The sequence below is a fragment of the Chenopodium album genome, chromosome 3 (assembly GCF_948465745.1).
Source record: "Chenopodium album chromosome 3, dcCheAlbu1.1, whole genome shotgun sequence".
NCBI classification, from domain to species: Eukaryota; Viridiplantae; Streptophyta; class Magnoliopsida; order Caryophyllales; family Amaranthaceae; genus Chenopodium; species Chenopodium album.
This window is the reverse complement of record NC_137836.1, coordinates 46,379,798-46,382,033: the sequence shown is the minus strand read 5'-3', so window position 1 is coordinate 46,382,033 and position 2,236 is coordinate 46,379,798. Positions and strand designations below refer to the sequence as shown.

At 41.9% G+C, this 2,236-nt stretch overlaps 1 non-coding gene across 1 annotated transcript; it reads right to left on the bottom strand.

Annotated features, from left to right (window-relative positions):
• Positions 1-959: 959 nt before the first annotated feature.
• On the bottom strand, positions 960-1,065 carry LOC145625988 (small nucleolar RNA R71). Its single transcript, XR_014110877.1, has one exon. It is a non-coding gene; the product is annotated as a small nucleolar RNA R71 (small nucleolar RNA).
• Positions 1,066-2,236: the final 1,171 nt, after the last annotated feature.

Genomic DNA, 2,236 nt, shown 5'->3' with positions numbered 1-2,236 from the left:
TTGATCTCTTAGTTATTCACACTTCTTGTTCTGAGATAGCTTAGACTCTAAGTAATGAATGTAGTGTTTATGCATTTCTCCCTGTGGTTCGACCCCTCTACTTGCCCTATACTCGTAATAGGTTGAGTCGAGTGTTATAAATAGTATTTTACTTAGGTGTAGTTGTTTGACGACGCGATTATTAATTTATCAAATTAGCGCCATTGCCTGGGAGACGGCTTCCATTGCTATTTCATTGCTTGTTTGAGACTATCTCATGTTTTATTTGTTAGTGTTTTCTAATTTTGTTACTTGTCAGTGCTTACGTTCTTCTTAGCTTTGTTGTATGAACAGAGGACGAACCCGCTCAAGATCTTTGATTCCCGTCGATCCAGAGCTAGAGAGGTCTTTGACCCTACTTCGAAGAGAAGCAAGAGCAAGGAGTAGAAATTCTCACACCTCGACGAGAGAAGTAAGAGAACTAGAAGATACTCCACCCTCATCACCCTCAAGTTCAGAATTAGATAGCCCTAACTCATCATCGAGTCCGGAAATCAACCCTTTCTCAACCTATCATCTCGAGAGTGAAGAAGGTCCTAAAATGGGAGAGAATACGCCTTTGAGTCGTCTTAGGGCTCCCGAAGCCTTTAGAGCACAAAGTGGGATCCTAACTCCTACTACTCAAGCAAACAATTTCGAGATCAAGCCTAATTTGATTGCTTTGATTGAGAGGAAACAATTCTCGGGTGGAAAGTTTGAGAGTCCTCATGAGCACTTAAAAGAGTTTGAGAAATATTGTGAAACAATAAAGGCCAATGGAGTGACTCCAGAATATATTCGCCTCAAGATGTTTCCATTTTTACTAATTTGGAGAGGTCTAGAACTGCTAGAGAAGGAGGTGCCCCCTAATTCTCTCACAACATGGGACCAAGTGACTACGGCTTTCTTGAGGAGGTTTTATAACCATTGGAAGACCGCCGAGGCTCGGTCTTTGATTAAAGGCTTTCGCCAAAAGAGTGGTGAGTCTCTAAGTGCGGCATGGGAACGATACAAAGAGCTTCAACGTCAATGCCCACACCATGGGATACCCAAGTATTAACTCATTCACACTTTCTATGGAGGTCTCACACCTCAAGGAAGAATAATCCTAGACGCCGCAGCCGGCGGTCCAATCATGAACAAAGGAGAGCATGAAGTGGAGTGTATTATAGAGGAGGCCGCAAAGCACTATGATGATTGGTATGAAGGAGAAAGGGATGCTACTTTTAGTAAGGGTGATTATGCATTGGAGCAAGCCATTGCAATCAACAACCTCTCTAACCAAATGTCCAAAATGACCAAGCAAATGGATGAATTGATGAAAGAAAGGTCCAACCCTCATGGTAATACTTCCCCTTCAACCAAGGGAGGCAATGGTATGGATACTTCCTCCTCCTCTTCTTACAATACAATGCCCCAAGGATGCATGTTTTGTTCTAATTGTGAAACCTATGATCATGATACCTCCCATTGTGTATATGCTTGTGAAGTTCAACCCCTTTCCCATGAATATGATGATAATATGGAAAATGTCAATGCTATGAATTTTGCTCCTAGAATGGGAAATGTAGGGAACTTGAGGCCAAACTCTAATCAAATGGGGAATTGGAATCAAGGTGGAAACCGTGGTTGGAACCAAAGTGGTGGTGGTTATGATAACCAATACCATCGTGGGGGAGGCCCTTCCAATTTCAATGGAAGAGGCTACTCTAACCAAAGGGGGTATGGTGATCAAAACCAACAACCTAATTCCCGATACCATGACCATCAAAATCAAAATTTTAGTGATCAAGGTAACATGGGAAATAATCAACAAAACAATGTTCCTAACCAAGGCACCGGAGGCAATAGGGGTCAATATGTTTCTAACTATGCCCAAACTAATAGGCCTCTGGGTTTCCATCAACCCCAACTTCCTCCACCTCAACAACCTCTTCAACTTGAAGCCCCCCCAAATGATCCCATGATGGCTAAATTGGATGCTCTATTGAAAATGCGTGAGGAGGATCAAAAGAAACATAAAGTGGCCCAAAAACGCACCAATGCTCACATGAAAATGCTTGAGATCCAAATTGCTCAACTTGCATCTAATTCATCCCCCTCTTCTTCTTCTTCTTCTTATTCTTCTTCTTCTTCTTCTTCTTCTTCTTCTTCTTCTTCTTCTTCTTCTTCTTCTTCTTCTTCTTCTTCTTCTTCTTCTTCTTCTTCTCACATTCCA